Source organism: Danio aesculapii, chromosome 4, assembly GCF_903798145.1.
Source record: "Danio aesculapii chromosome 4, fDanAes4.1, whole genome shotgun sequence".
Classification (NCBI taxonomy): Eukaryota; Metazoa; Chordata; class Actinopteri; order Cypriniformes; family Danionidae; genus Danio; species Danio aesculapii.
Window position 1 is genome coordinate 22,624,252 of NC_079438.1, and position 15,525 is coordinate 22,639,776.

At 44.2% G+C, this 15,525-nt stretch overlaps 10 non-coding genes and 1 pseudogene across 10 annotated transcripts; 7 read left to right on the top strand and 4 right to left on the bottom strand.

Annotated features, from left to right (window-relative positions):
- Nucleotides 1-15,525, top strand: part of LOC130222303 (zinc finger protein 208-like) — a 758,572-nt pseudogene that overhangs the window by 242,789 nt on the left and 500,258 nt on the right.
- On the top strand, nucleotides 211-297 carry trnay-gua (transfer RNA tyrosine (anticodon GUA)). Its single transcript is given in 2 exon segments — nucleotides 211-247; nucleotides 262-297. It is a non-coding gene; the product is annotated as a tRNA-Tyr (tRNA).
- On the bottom strand, nucleotides 363-434 carry trnae-cuc (transfer RNA glutamic acid (anticodon CUC)). Its single transcript has one exon. It is a non-coding gene; the product is annotated as a tRNA-Glu (tRNA).
- trnal-cag (transfer RNA leucine (anticodon CAG)) lies at nucleotides 4,064-4,146 on the top strand. Its single transcript has one exon. It is a non-coding gene; the product is annotated as a tRNA-Leu (tRNA).
- Nucleotides 5,331-5,403, bottom strand: trnam-cau (transfer RNA methionine (anticodon CAU)). The gene has a single exon. It is a non-coding gene; the product is annotated as a tRNA-Met (tRNA).
- On the top strand, nucleotides 5,498-5,579 carry trnal-cag (transfer RNA leucine (anticodon CAG)). The gene has a single exon. It is a non-coding gene; the product is annotated as a tRNA-Leu (tRNA).
- Nucleotides 6,720-6,792, bottom strand: trnam-cau (transfer RNA methionine (anticodon CAU)). Its single transcript has one exon. It is a non-coding gene; the product is annotated as a tRNA-Met (tRNA).
- On the top strand, nucleotides 6,887-6,969 carry trnal-cag (transfer RNA leucine (anticodon CAG)). Its single transcript has one exon. It is a non-coding gene; the product is annotated as a tRNA-Leu (tRNA).
- On the top strand, nucleotides 8,389-8,471 carry trnal-cag (transfer RNA leucine (anticodon CAG)). The gene has a single exon. It is a non-coding gene; the product is annotated as a tRNA-Leu (tRNA).
- On the bottom strand, nucleotides 9,612-9,684 carry trnam-cau (transfer RNA methionine (anticodon CAU)). Its single transcript has one exon. It is a non-coding gene; the product is annotated as a tRNA-Met (tRNA).
- On the top strand, nucleotides 9,779-9,861 carry trnal-cag (transfer RNA leucine (anticodon CAG)). The gene has a single exon. It is a non-coding gene; the product is annotated as a tRNA-Leu (tRNA).

The following is a 15,525-nucleotide window of genomic DNA, read 5'->3' on the forward strand; positions in this document are numbered from 1 at the left end:
TTTAGAAAGAACTGAAGTTTTTGCCAAGACTACCCTCATAAGTGGCAGCTCCCATATGGGCTAGCGGTCAGGATTCCTGGTTTTTCACCCACGCGACCCGGGTTCGACTCCCGGTATGGGAAGCCTTGAGTATTTTTGCCACTGCCCTTTTTTTCCAGCAGTCGGCTGCAGCAACTTTAAGTGGGTGGGCTTGTGTGGGACTCTCATAAGCCTTCGATAGCTCAGTTGGTAGAGTGGAGGACTGTAGGTGTGTTGCTGGCAATCCTTAGGTCGCTGGTTCGACTCCGGCGCGAAGGAGGTCTTTTGCCCTTTCATGCCTGTGCAGTTTGCATATATCTTCATAGCTAGAGCTCAAAAGTAAGTTCCCTGCCCGGGAATCTAACCCGGGCCACGGCGGTGAGAGCGCCGAATCCTAACCACTAGACCACCAGGGAAGGTCCTGCAGAAGCTTGCCCACAAGCCTAGCTTTGGGCCTCCACGCAAGTATGCTGCAGCTGCTCTGACAAAAATAAATCTAATGCTTGTAACCTCCTCCTGGAGAGGACCTGGCAGCTCTGGAGGATCTGGCGGCAGTGGCTCTGGCAGCTCTGGAGGATCTGGCGGCAGTGGTTCTGGCAGCTCTGAAGTGGCCATCTTGTGAGCTGGAGGATTGAGAGTGGCCATCTTGTGAGCTGGAGGATGTACCGTATACTGGAGAGATGGTGATGCCAGAATTAATGTTTCGGTGGAGTGTACAGCAAGCCCTGTTGTCATCTGTTCATGCTGTACACTGCCCCTCCCCAAAAAACATTTAGGAGTTTCCTCCACCTCTCCTACGGTGAAGGGGGACCCACTCATTTGTAGTGCCAGGTCAATAGTTCTTTATTGAACAGTGAGGATTATTTAATGGCATCTGTGAGTATAGTGGTTCAGATAGCCCACCATGAAAAAAATATCATGAGACATACCTCACTTATCGATGTTAAATGTGATAGTTCAATAAAGTCCTCCACATATTCTTCGATTGACCGGGCTCCCTGACGCAGGCACATGATTTTAATTCCCGCTGGATCCATGTTAGGCCGAGTCTTCTGTAACACGGGGAGCGACAGAGACAACTGAGGTTTAGGATCCACGTGCAGGTTTATTTAAACTCAGGGAGGCAATGGTCAACACAGGTGCAAACAGATGTATGAAGGCAGTCCAGAATCGTAGTTAAACACAGGCGAGAGGTCGGTAGACAGGCGGCAGACAAGGAGAAAGGGAAACCAGGCAAAGATCAAAACACAGAGAAACTAGACTAGGAAAACGCGTTGTAGTGTCACTATACAGATAACAAGACTCGGCAAAGGCAGGGAGTGTGTGTGTGTTGTTTAAATAGTGTGTGTAATCAGTCTCTGACAATCCTCAGCTGGTGCAAATGTAATCAGTCAAAATGAGGAAGCATGTGTGTTTGTGAACAGAGTGCATGTATGAAAATGTAGTCCATGAATGGCGGATTTGTAGTCCATAGGTTATTGTGAGGTGAGTGCTTACCAGCAACCTCTGGTGGTTAGAGATCGCTGGTAATCATGACAATAAAATTGGCTCTGATTGCGTTTTTAGAGATATCCTAGATAGACTTCTGGCTGAAAAACATTACCTGTTCATTTCAGTGCTGTATTTTGACATTTCACAAGGGCTTCAGCTGGTACCGGCCTCAATTTCGCGACTTGATGTTTATGTGGTGTCTACATATCAATGTCTGGATGACAGCGAGAGCGAGATGAGATGAAACCTCAGATTCAATGTGCAGCTGCACAGTTTCTGCATATTTTGACTATAGGCTCATCTAAATTTAAATATTGTCGAAATATTGCTAGACAGACAAAGTAAATTTTGATTTTGGAAGAGAGCTGCTTCAGTAATGAAAGACACAGTTGGTGGACACACACACGCACACACGCACACACACAGGATACACTTATAGGCCTATTCATTATTGATTTATTTACATTAAACGCACAGTAATTAAATTAAAAAAGAAAGGCATAACTTCAGAAAAAGTGCTCACTGCTGTTTCCGCGATTTCTGTGGTTGTTTTGTTTCTCTGCCATTTGCTTGTCAGTGGTGCTGCATTGCTGGATTACTTTGTTTTAATCAGAGATTAAGATTAGGACTTCATTCATTCATTTTCTTTTCGGCTTAGTCCCTTTATTAGATTAGATTAGATTAGATTCAACTTTATTGTCATTACACATGTACAAGTACAAGGTTATCAATCCGGGCTCACCACAGCGGAATGAACCGCCAACTTATCCAGCACGTTTTTACGCAGCAGATGCCCTTCCAGCTGCAACCCATCTCTGGGAAACATCCATACACACTCATTCACTACAGACAATTTAGCCTACCCCAATCACCTGCACCGCAGGTTTTTGAACTGTGGGGGAAACCGCAGCACCTGGAGGGAACCCACGTGAACGCAGGGAGAACATACAAACTCCACACAGAAACACCAACTGACCCAACCGAGGCTCAACCAGCGACTTTCTTGCTGTGAGCTGACAGCACTACCTACTGCGCCACTACGTCACCCCAAGATTAGGCCTACTGTATATAGCCAATTTCAGTTATTTAGCGTAATGTATAGTTATTTAGTTTAATTAGAGTAATTTATAAATATATAAATTATTTAGTGCTTTTTGGATTTAGGCATAGGCCGAGAATAAAACTTAACATTACTTGTAAATACAAAAGATTATACGGTTTAGTTTGTGCACTAGCACAAGATATTTGTGTAGGTGTAAAAATATAAAATATTAATTCTCATATTCTTGCCTTATTTATCTTTAATGTAAATATAAAACACTATGCAATGCGTGGTTTACCTAAGAAAAAAAGGCGCAGCAAGGCAAAAGGTTTGTCTAGTGCCCTGTATTGGATAGATTAAGTGATAGATTGTGTGTGCATTTTATTAACATTGACACTACTTTTACGATTGATTAAACTAGGGATGCTAACGATTATTCGATTGATTTATTGTCGGTAACCCTTCAAACCCAATAGACCTCATCGATGACCGATTAAGCATGGGTAATTAAGTTATGCTTTGCGCTGTGAGACGCGTCCCTGAATTCATACATTACATAATCAAGTGTGTGCAGTTTACGTTACCTTATGGAGTCGTGCACTCTCTTGATTGTGTATATTGGGGACACATAAAACCCTGTTATGCACAGATCTCGTTTATGTCCGCTGGTGCTGCCGTTAATCTGCAGGTCAAGTAATCAAAAAGTAGGCTACATGACGTTTAATTATAGGCAGGTTAATAAGGCCAAACACTGGTTGTGCAAACTTTAACTACTTCCTCTAAAATATTAGTGTTTCAAGCTATATTATCTTTTTATAGACTGGCATAGGCCTAAATAGGCATCACGGTCAGACATTTAGAGTTTATATAAAACGAGCGCTTACCTCATTTCACTGTGATCATTATGAGGATCATATTGCATATTCGGGTAAGCAGCCTAGTAAATAATGTACTTTATTAATGGATTGTTTATAAGGACTAAGCTATTAAATACTGTAATTCTCCGAATGGAAAATGCTTGGGTTGTTTGATAATATCTATCATATCATGCAAAACTTTATCTATCATGTTTATGATCTGCCCCTCATCCTTCAATATTACAGATCGATTTATCAGATGATTTGTCATAAGAGAAATGTTAACAAGAGGATTTTCTTCATGGAGACCCATCTAAAAACAATCAACAATCAATAATTCATTTAGTATAAATACAAGTTTTAGTAACAATAACTTATACCGAAACATACCTTTGTACATGAAAGAGCAGGTTCTCGGTAACCTTTAAGACAAGCTCATCGCATAAGAAACGACTCTCGCTTATGACATCCGCTTTGCTGGCATTTCATGTTGTATGCGTCACCGTCGCATTTGTACACAGGCTTTAAATTAATGCTTTTTGTCTACTGCGCCAACGAGGCGGACTGCTGGAGCTGGGCAAGCTGTGAAACACCAGCTTCCATGTCATGGTGCTGCGATGTGGCTCCTAGGAGACAGCTCCGGCTAAGTGTGCGTGTCAGGATGGCCGAGCGGTCTAAGGCGCTGCGTTCAGGTCGCAGTCTTCCCTGGAGGCGTGGGTTCGACTCCCACTCCTGACAAACCAAATCTTTGGCTTTTCTTTCAGGCTCAAGTATTTAACTCTCTGGCGCCATGTCCGAGTGATACAGTAACACTGACAAAGCGCCGCATCAATCTCTTTGCGTCACAGTTTACAAAGCATAGCAGTGGCCCTGGCAACCTTAATGGGCACTGTAGACTGCAAGTTTGAGGCATTTGTCTACAGCAACTCGGAAAAGCATGTGAACAAAACAATGGACGTGGGCTTTAATGCAAGTGCATCGAAAGGGCATCAAAAGAATTGCCTATGAATGCCATGTAGTGGAATGTCCTGAGATGCCGTTTATTTTTAATTCAATGGGATTCGCAGGGCTTTTCGGCTAATTCTCTTACAACGTCAAGTCATGACATTTGACTCTTTGTGGGAAAGAGAAGAAAAAAAAAAGCCGTGTCAGTAAATCAACGCGTCTTTTTCAAGACGCTGTTCTGAATGTGCGTTTCTGGATGCGGTGGTTCCTATCTCCGGATGATGGGCACGAGTATCGCATCACAGGTCTGGGGGTCCAGCATGTCGATGCAGTGCCCGCGGACAGCTCATGCTCTCACTGTGAGGACGTGGCTGTTGCACAGCTGAGATCTCAGGCTCAAGTATTTAACCCTCTGGCGCCATGTCCGAGTGATACAGTAACACTGACAAAGTGCCGCATCAATCTCTTTGCTCCACAATTTACGCAGCGTAGCAGTGGCCCTGGCAGCGTTAATGGGCACTGTAGGCTGCAAGATTTGAGGCGATTGCGCAACATCAAGGCATTGTCCACAGCAACACGGAAAAGCATGTGTTCAAAACAATGGACGTGGGCTTTAAAGCAAGTGCACCGAAACGGGATCAAAAGAATTGTCTTGGTATGCCATGTAGTGGAATGTCCTGAGATGCCGTTTATTTTTAATTCAATGGGATTCGCAGGGCTTTTCGGCTAATCCTCTTACAACGTCAAGTCATGACATTTGACGGATCCACGTCAAACGTCAAGCGATAACGTGACAGGAATGGGAGCATCTTGCCATCATGGATTCAGACTCAGGAGATGTTCTTGGAACGTCACACCGCATGCCCTCCAGAGGAGCTGTAGCCTTTTTTGCCCCCGGGAAGCATAAACGGCACGGAAGGCAATAAAGTATGCCGCCCGGTCACCTAAGTGCTCCCGTGTGCCAAAAGGTACCATCTTGCCCCGTGTGAGGCTCAAACTCACGACCTTCAGATTATGAGACGGACGCGCTGCCTACTGCGCCAACGAGGCGGACTGCTGAAGCTGGGCAAGCTGTGAAGCACCAGCTTCTATGTCATGGTGCTGCGATGTGGCTCCTAGGAGACAGCTCCGGTTAAGTGTGCATGTCAGGATGGCCAAGCGGTCTAAGGCGCTGCGTTCAGGTCGCAGTCTCCCTGGAGGCGTGGGTTCGAATCCCACTTCTGACAAACCAAATCTTTGGCTGTGCGTTCAGGCTCAAGTATTTAACTCTCTGGCGCCATGTCCGAGTGATACAGTAACACTGACAAAGCGCCGCTTCAATCTCTTTGAGTCACAGTTTACAAAGCATAGCAGTGGCCCTGGCAACCTTAATGGGCACTGTAGACTGCAAGTTTTGAGGCGTTTGCGCAACATCAAGGCATTGTCTACAGCAACTCATGAAAAGCATGTGAACAAAACAATGGACGTGGGCTTTAATGCAAGTGCATCGAAAGGGCATCAAAAGAATTGCCTTGGTATGCCATGTAGTGGAATGTCCTGAGATGCCGTTTATTTTTAAGGCAATGGGATTCGCAGGGCTTTTCGGCTTATCCTCTTACAACGTCAAGTCATGACATTTGACTCTTTGTGGGAAAGAGAAGAAAAAAAGCTGTGTCAGTCAATCAACGCGTCTTTTTCAAGACGCTCTTCTGAATGTGCGTTTCTGGATGCGGTAGTTCCTATCTCCGGATGATGGGCACGAGTATCGCATCACAGGTCTGGGGGTCCAGCATGTCGATGCAGTGCCCGCGGACAGCTCATGCTCTCACTGTGAGGACGTGCTGTTGCACAGCTGAGATCTCAGGCTCAAGTATTTAACCCTCTGGCGCCATGTCCGAGTGATACAGTAACACTGACAAAGTGCCGCATCAATCTCTTTGCGCCACAATTTACGCAGCGTAGCAGTGGCCCTGGCAGCGTTAATGGGCACTGTAGACCGCAAGATTTGAGGCGATTGCGCAACATCAAGGCATTGTCCACAGCAACTCGGAAAAGCATGTGTTCAAAACAATGGACGTGGGCTTTAAAGCAAGTGCACCGAAATGGGATCAAAATGGGATTCGCAGGGCTTTTCGGCTAATCCTATTACAACGTCAAGTCATGACATTTGACGGATCCACGTCAAACGTCAAGCGACAACGTGACAGGAATGGGAGCATCTTGCCATCATGGCTTCAGACTCAGGAGATGTTATTGGAACGGCACGCCACATGCCCTCGAGGGGAGCTGTAGCCTTTTTTGCCCCCGGGAAGCATAAACGGCACTGAAGGTAATAAAGTACACCGCCTGGTCACCTAAGTGCTCCCGTGTGCCAAAAGTTACCACCTTGCCCCGTGTGAGGCTCAAACTCACGACCTTCAGGTTATGAGACTGACGCGTTACCTACTGCGCCAACGAGGCAGACTGCTGGAGCTGGGCAAGCTGTGAAACACCAGCTTCCATGTCATGGTGCTGCGATGTGGCTCCTAGGAGACAGCTCCGGCTAAGTGTGCATGTCAGGATGGCCAAGCGATCTAAGGCCCTGCGTTCAGGTCGCAGTCTCCCCTGGAGGCGTGGGTTCGAATCCCACTTCTGACAAACCTAATCTTTGGCTGTGCGTTCAGGCTCAAGTATTTAACTCTCTGGCGCCATGTCCGAGTGATACAGTAACACTGACAAAGCGCCGCATCAATCTCTTTGCGTCACAGTTTACAAAGCATAGCAGTGGCCCTGGCAACGTTAATGGGCACTGTAGACTGCAAGATTTGAGGCATTTGCGCAACATCAAGGCATTGTCTACAGCAACTCGGAAAAGCATGTGAACAAAACAATGGACATGGGCTTTAATGCAAGTGCATCGAAAGGGCATCAAAAGAATTGCCTATGAATGCCATGTAGTGGAATGTCCTGAGATGCCGTTTATTTTTAAGGCAATGGGATTCGCAGGGCTTTTCAGCTAATTCTCTTACAACGTCAAGTCATGACATTTGACTCTTTGTGGGAAAGAGAAGAAAAAAAGCCGTGTCAGTCAATCAACGCGTCTTTTTCAAGACGCTGTTCTGAATGTGCGTTTCTGGATGCGGTGGTTCCTATCTCCGGATGATGGGCACGAGTATCGCATCACAGGTCTGGGGGTCCAGCATGTCGATGCAGTGCCCACGGACAGCTCATGCTCTCACTGTGAGGACGTGGCTGTTGCACAGCTGAGATCTCAGGCTCAAGTATTTAACCCTCTGGCGCCATGTCCGAGTGATACAGTAACACTGACAAAGTGCCGCATCAATCTATTTGCGCCACAATTTACGCAGCATAGCAGTGGCTCTGGCAGCGTTAATGGGCATTGTAGACCGTAAGGTTTAAGGCGTTTGCGCAACATCAAGGCATTGTCCACAGCAACTCGCAAAAGCATGTGTTCAAAAACAATGGACGTGGGCTTTAGAGCAAGTGCACCGAAACGGGATCAAAACAATTGTCCATGTAGTGGAATGTCCTGAGATGCCGTTTATTTTTAATTCAATGGGATTCGCAGGGCTTTTCGGCTAATCCTCTTACAACGTCAAGTCATGACATTTGATGGATTCACGTCAAAAAAGCATCTTGCCATCATGGATTCAGACTCAGGAGATGTTAAACATTTACTTACCTTACAGCACTTACCTTTTACCTCACAAATTGACAAGATACTTAGTCTGCAGATGGTAACCAAGTCAGCCGCTGTGTGTTATGATGAAAATACGTTATCATACTGTTATACATTAATAGCTTACTTATGTTAACACAAACGTGACAAGACATGACCATACATACAAAATCATAAAAATTTGTATTATTTACTTACCTTCCATAACACAGAGGCTGCGTGGCTACAGGACTTTCCTAAACCAGCTATGAGACGGACGCGCTGCCTACTGCGCCAACGAGGCGGACTGCTGAAGCTGGGCAAGCTGTGAAGCACCAGCTTCTATGTCATGGTGCTGCGATGTGGCTCCTAGGAGACAGCTCCGGTTAAGTGTGCATGTCAGGATGGCCAAGCGGTCTAAGGCGCTGCGTTCAGGTCGCAGTCTCCCCTGGAGGCGTGGGTTCGAATCCCACTTCTGACAAACCAAATCTTTGGCTGTGCGTTCAGGCTCAAGTATTTAACTCTCTGGCGCCATGTCCGAGTGATACAGTAACACTGACAAAGCGCCGCTTCAATCTCTTTGAGTCACAGTTTACAAAGCATAGCAGTGGCCCTGGCAACCTTAATGGGCACTGTAGACTGCAAGTTTTGAGGCATTTGCGCAACATCAAGGCATTGTCTACAGCAACTCATGAAAAGCATGTGAACAAAACAATGGACGTGGGCTTTAATGCAAGTGCATCGAAAGGGCATCAAAAGAATTGCCTTGGAATGCCATGTAGTGGAATGTCCTGAGATGCCGTTTATTTTTAAGGCAATGGGATTCGCAGGGCTTTTCGGCCAATTCTCTTACAACGTCAAGTCATGACATTTGACTCTTTGTGGGAAAGAGAAGAAAAAAAGCTGTGTCAGTCAATCAACGCGTCTTTTTCAAGACGCTGTTCTGAATGTGCGTTTCTGGATGCGGTAGTTCCTATCTCCGGATGATGGGCACGAGTATCGCATCACAGGTCTGGGGGTCCAGCATGTCGATGCAGTGCCCGCGGACAGCTCATGCTCTCACTGTGAGGACGTGCTGTTGCACAGCTGAGATCTCAGGCTCAAGTATTTAACCCTCTGGCGCCATGTCCGATTGATACAGTAACACTGACAAAGTGCCGCATCAATCTCTTTGCGCCACAATTTACGCAGCGTAGCAGTGGCCCTGGCAGCGTTAATGGGCACTGTAGACCGCAAGATTTGAGGCGATTGCGCAACATCAAGGCATTGTCCACAGCAACTCGGAAAAGCATGTGTTCAAAACAATGGACGTGGGCTTTAAAGCAAGTGCACCGAAATGGGATCAAAATGGGATTCGCAGGGCTTTTCGGCTAATCCTATTACAACGTCAAGTCATGACATTTGACGGATCCACGTCAAACGTCAAGCGACAACGTGACAGGAATGGGAGCATCTTGCCATCATGGCTTCAGACTCAGGAGATGTTATTGGAACGGCACGCCACATGCCCTCGAGGGGAGCTGTAGCCTTTTTTGCCCCCGGGAAGCATAAACGGCACTGAAGGTAAGAAAGTACACCGCCTGGTCACCTAAGTGCTCCCGTGTGCCAAAAGTTACCACCTTGCCCCGTGTGAGGCTCAAACTCACGACCTTCAGGTTATGAGACTGACGCGTTACCTACTGCGCCAACGAGGCAGACTGCTGGAGCTGGGCAAGCTGTGAAACACCAGCTTCCATGTCATGGTGCTGCGATGTGGCTCCTAGGAGACAGCTCCGGCTAAGTGTGCATGTCAGGATGGCCAAGCGATCTAAGGCCCTGCGTTCAGGTCGCAGTCTCCCCTGGAGGCGTGGGTTCGAATCCCACTTCTGACAAACCTAATCTTTGGCTGTGCGTTCAGGCTCAAGTATTTAACTCTCTGGCGCCATGTCCGAGTGATACAGTAACACTGACAAAGCGCCGCATCAATCTCTTTGCGTCACAGTTTACAAAGCATAGCAGTGGCCCTGGCAACGTTAATGGGCACTGTAGACTGCAAGATTTGAGGCGATTGCGCAACATCAAGGCATTGTCTACAGCAACTCGGAAAAGCATGTGAACAAAACAATGGACGTGGGCTTTAATGCAAGTGCATCGAAAGGGCATCAAAAGAATTGCCTATGAATGCCATGTAGTGGAATGTCCTGAGATGCCGTTTATTTTTAAGGCAATGGGATTCGCAGGGCTTTTCAGCTAATTCTCTTACAACGTCAAGTCATGACATTTGACTCTTTGTGGGAAAGAGAAGAAAAAAAGCCGTGTCAGTCAATCAACGCGTCTTTTTCAAGACGCTGTTCTGAATGTGCGTTTCTGGATGCGGTGGTTCCTATCTCCGGATGATGGGCACGAGTATCGCATCACAGGTCTGGGGGTCCAGCATGTCAATGCAGTGCCCACGGACAGCTCATGCTCTCACTGTGAGGACGTGGCTGTTGCACAGCTGAGATCTCAGGCTCAAGTATTTAACCCTCTGGCGCCATGTCCGAGTGATACAGTAACACTGACAAAGTGCCGCATCAATCTATTTGCGCCACAATTTACGCAGCATAGCAGTGGCTCTGGCAGCGTTAATGGGCATTGTAGACCGTAAGGTTTAAGGCGTTTGCGCAACATCAAGGCATTGTCCACAGCAACTCGCAAAAGCATGTGTTCAAAACAATGGACGTGGGCTTTAGAGCAAGTGCACCGAAACGGGATCAAAACAATTGTCCATGTAGTGGAATGTCCTGAGATGCCGTTTATTTTTAATTCAATGGGATTCGCAGGGCTTTTCGGCTAATCCTCTTACAACGTCAAGTCATGACATTTGATGGATTCACGTCAAAAAAGCATCTTGCCATCATGGATTCAGACTCAGGAGATGTTAAACATTTACTTACCTTACAGCACTTACCTTTTACCTCACAAATTAAGAGATTTGACAAGATACTTAGTCTGCAGATGGTAACCAAGTCAGCCGCTGTGTGTTATGATGAAAATACGTTATCATACTGTTATACATTAATAGCTTACTTATGTTAACACAAACGTGACAAGACATGACCATACATACAAAATCATAAAAATTTGTATTATTTACTTACCTTCCATAACACAGAGGCTGCGTGGCTACAGGACTTTCCTAAACCAGCTATGCACGAACATCCTGTAGTCTCCACTGATCCCTGCTTACTAAGTAGCACCCACGCTGAGTGGCATGGACTGCTCGACTGGCTGGGGTGCACACGGCTGGGGCGCACACGACCCACTTTCCCACTATGCAAATATTGGTAGGCTTCGGTACTTTTATAATTCTTCATAGACGCTCCATCTACTCCTTGTGACAGGACAAAGTAATTAAAAATATCCCCGTAAGTTACCTCTGGCCACTTTTTCATGTCGTCTACCTACATTAACGGTGAAGATGGATGGGGCAATATGAGACCATCTGATCGTTGTAGCGAGGTTTCACCGTACTCCCAGCTCAAAACATTAACTGAACTAACATTAAATGCCATTTTTCTAAAATTACAGCTAACTATACACTATGTAAAAACTTTTGAAACTATCATCTGATGTACTGTGTCAGCGTACCGGAAGTTGGATGACAAAATGCGGAAGAGCGAAGAATTAAAAGTGGGCGGGGTGGAATAAGGTGAATATGCTTGGTTTGTTTTTATTATGCTTGGCATCACTTCCTTAAGTCTGTTTGCTAAAACTTTTGCTAAAATCTTCAAATCAGTATTGAGCATTGTTATAGGTCCATAATTTTTTTAATCTACTTTATCCCCCTTTCTTTTGTATATCACCTTCATTAAGCCCATCCCCATTCTTTTATTTACCCCACAATTCTCAAAAATCTCATCATATACTTCCTTTAAAATACTAGATAATATATCTTTAAAAACAATATAAAATTGACTTCCCAACCCATCAATTCCCGGCCGTTTCTTTTTGTTCAATCCACTAATTGCTCTTTTATTTCTTCTTCTCTTACCTCCTTGTCACATTCTCTTTTTTCCCTCTTCTACTCTTGATTTGATTAGCTTTAGTAATTCCCTTTTTTCTTTTTCTTTTACTCCCTCTGTGCAAAACAATTTCTCATAATCTGATCTTGTTTTCTTCCAAAATCTCCTCATTTTGTTCTACTATTTTCCCATTTTTGATCCTTATTTCTTTAATCATTTCTGCCTTCCCTCTTCTCTTCTCTAGATCAAAGAAAAATTTAGTGCACTTTTCCCCCTCCACTGTGTAACGAGGAGACTGACACGGAGGGATCCATTATGCAGTATTTATTAGTCACAGTCAAACATCCCAATACGCACTAAAGTGTTAACACACATCAACAGTAATCAATAATGGTCTGATTTACCAGGCATAGATCAGTGGCCGGCGGAGTGGTTCAGAATCCGTTAGACAGGCTTGGGTCGAGGGCAGGCAGCGTGGTTCAGTCCGTGTATAAAGCAAGGGTCGTGGGCAGGCAGAAGGCAACTCAGTCAGAAACAGTCCGGGGTTATTCTCAGAAGATCAGACAGAAAAGAACGCTCAGTAATGCTGGCTGGGGCTAAACAAGACTTCGCAATGAACTGGTGTTTGAGTGTCGCTTATTTAGGAAGCGTGGGTCGTTAACTAGATTCAGTTCAGGTGTGTGCACAATCAGTTTAGATGGATGATGTAATGCTTAAAAGTCCGGGGATGGTGACCTCTGCTGGCCAGTGAGGGGAATGACTGGGACCGAGTCAGTAACACACTGTAAATTTAGCTTTGCTTCTTAATCTTGCACCTTCAAATTTCTCCTCCTCCATTTCTTTCTGTCTTCCTTCCAGTTCTTTTATCTTTTGTATATCTTTTCCATTCTCATTTTTCAATTCGTTTTCCAGTTTTTCTTTCAGCTCCTTTTCCTTATATTTTTTACAATTTTGTAACTGTCTACAGTATTTTATTGTAAACTTTTTAACTAAATGTTTCACATTCTCCCACCACATTCTTTTGTCCTCATTATAAATTTCATTCCCTTTTCCTTTTGAATAATTTGCTTTATACTCAAAACATAGTCTTCATTCTTTAAAACCGCTGTGTTAAAACCCATACCCCTGGCCCTCTTTACACATTACTCCAGTCTAGATTCATAAACATTGGCTTATGGTCACTCAGACTTGTTTCTTCATATTTGATCTTGCTTATAAACCTTCAACATTTCTTGTGCATAAAATAAAATCAATTCTTGTCTGACAAAAAAAATTCCCCACTAACTGTCTTCTTTAGTACTCTTTTGTCTGTTCATTCCTTTCTCTCCACACGTCAATTAAATTCATCTCCTCCATCAATATTTTAGTTCTTTTCTTCCCTTATCCGTTTTAAAAACCATTCCCTCAGCCATTTCTAATTTACTAAAAACAGTGTTAAAATCCCCCATGATAATAACTCTTTCATGTTTCTTTAAATAATCTCTTAGTACATTAAAATACTCTTTCTTCTGTTCTCCTTTGTTGGGGCATGAACGTTCACCATAATTACTTTTTTCTTCTCATACTCCATTTCACATATCATACACTTTCCCTCTTTGTCATTATAGATTGTTTTACATAAAACCCACTGTTTTCTTTTATTAAAATTGCAACTCCTCTCCCCAGCCTCCCATCCCCATTATTGTATAAAATTCTCCCCACTCCACCTTTTTCTTATTTCCTTCATGTATTCTTCCTCCAGTTTGTCTCTTGTAATAAAATCACATCTTCTCGTTTACACATTTCTTTCACTTTTTCAAATTTCCTGATGTCTAAAAGCCCTCTTGCATTAAAAGACACAATTCCTAAAACCATAAATAAGATAAAAACATTCATAAAAACCATCATCTCAGTCCATCTCTTCCAAGCCCTTTAGCAACTCATACTTATTTTCGCATTCAATTTCTTCATCTTTTAGCAGTTTTTTCCTTGCAGTCTCTAAATTAGGTTTTATCTTTGTCGATCTTCTTCTTTTTGATGATTTCACCTGTGTCTCTTTGTTTCCCTCCTTTTGTAAATGTTCCTCTAACTCGGTTTGCTCCTCATTACTTTGGTCTTTTGTCTCCACTGTGTCCAGAAAACTGTCTGTCATGTCCATTTGTGTCCAAAATATGTCTTCCTGTTGTCCTTGTTGTAAGTCTTTATTATTTGAATTGCTCAATTCTGCTGCTTCCAAAACATTCCTTAAACTGTCAGTCATATCCATTTGTGTCCATGTTGTCCCTTCCTGTTCAGTGACTCTGTCCTTTCCATTAGCCTCATTCTCTTGTAGTTTTTCACTTTTAGATTCTGTTCTTCTGTCTTGTGTTGTTTTTTTGTCCTCTGACTGTATATTGTCTCCTTCATACATCTGTCTGTCTACCCGCTGCTCTACCTCCTCCTCTTCCCCCATCCAACATTCACATTTATTTAAAACCTTATTACAATCCGGGCACTTCACCGCATCGCAATCCCTTGCGAAATGCCCCCTTTCCTCGCACTTAAAACACTTAAAATCTGGACAGTCTTTCACCACATGATCTGGGCTCATGCACAGCCTGCAAGTTTTCACCTGATGGCTGTGCATCACCCTTAAGTATTGTGGTCCTTCTGCTGTCTCTATTCTTGTGCTGTACGGGAGGGATGCCACTTCCTTGGGGAATCTGGTTTTAACAAACCTCGTCCCATCTTCAATATCTGTGCCCGGATAAAACCTTCTTTTAATTTTTGAAAGGGGACAAACTCCCCCAATGATCCAATTTGTCTAAAATATCTATATCAGCAACATAGACAGGCAGATGCATGAAGAAGACAACATAATCTCGATTTTGTAGCCTCTTTACTGTACAGTTTATCCCTTTAATAGTCAATCCATCTGTTAATACATCAGCATCTTCCTCTCTTTCAAGTGTTACTTCATACTCCTTGTTTTGTTTTGGTCTTACAGCCAAAATCTTTCCATCCCCAATCCTCTCCGTGACTGCTTTAATTAAATCCATTGCTCTCACCTCAGTTGTTTGTCCCATATCCACTGTTACAGTTGCTTCTTTTAGATAAATCCTTTTCCTTGCTTCCTTCTCCGATCGGTTTGTTTCTCGTTGTCGTCTGTCCAGTCCATTGTCATTTGCCTTCTCAAATCCGTCCGCCATTGCCAGGTCTGTCACTGTAGATCCGTCCATTGCAAAAAAAAAATAGGAATAAAAAACACTCCTCCCAAACAGCTCACGCTGCTGGGAGGATAAACTAAACAAACACAAAAAAAGTTTAACAAAAATGTATTTTAGTCAAAAATAAAACTAAACAGAAGAAAAATGTGGTGAGCCTCTCTCACCAACTGCAGCCAAACACTTCCTGGAATGTACCACTATCACACATGCACAGGGGGGTATGGCCGTAAGCGAGAGCAGCCGTCAAGAGTTGGCTATTTAAAAATAGGCGCAGCACCAGGAGCCGAGTGCCGCTCAGCTTGCCTTGACACAGCACCGACAGAAAAAATGCCCTTGGCCCCTCAATAGTTTACCTCTTTTTTATTTT